Genomic DNA, 837 nt, shown 5'->3' with positions numbered 1-837 from the left:
AATATTAATATTAATATCAGTATCAATATCAGTATCAATATCAGTATCAGTATCAATATCAGTATCAATATCAGTATCAATGTCATTATCAGTATCAATATCAATATCAGATCAATATCAATATCAGTATCAATATCAATATCAGATCAATATCAATATCAGATCAATATCAATATCAGTATCAATATCAGTGTCAATATCAATATCAATATCAGTATCAATATCAGTCTCAATATCAGTATCAATATCAATATCAGTATCAATATCAGATCAATATCAATATCAATATCAGTGTCAATATCAATATCAATATCAGTATCAATATCAATATCAGTATCAGTATCAATATCAGTATCAATATCATTATCAATATCATTATCAGATCAATATCAATATCAATATCAGTATCAATATCAGTATCAATATCAATATCAGTATCAATACCAGTATAAGTGTTAGAATCAATATCAGTATCAATATCAGTATGAATATCAGTATCAGTGTTAGAATCAATATCAATATCAATATCAGTGTCAATATCAATATCAGTGTCAATATCAATATCAGATCAATATCAATATCAATATCAGTATCAATATCAGATCAATATCAGTGTCAATATCAGTATCAGTATCAATATCAGTATCAATATCAATATCATTATCAGATCAATATCAATATCAGTATCAATATCAGTGTCAATATCAATATCAATATCAGTATCAATATCAGTATCAATATCAATATCAGTATCAATATCAATATCAATATCAGTATTAGTATCAAGATCAATATCAATATCAGTATTAGTATCAATATCAGTATCAATATCAGTAT

This window comes from Lottia gigantea, assembly GCF_000327385.1.
Source record: "Lottia gigantea unplaced genomic scaffold LOTGIsca_36, whole genome shotgun sequence".
NCBI classification, from domain to species: Eukaryota; Metazoa; Mollusca; class Gastropoda; family Lottiidae; genus Lottia; species Lottia gigantea.
This window is presented reverse-complemented; position numbering follows the sequence as displayed.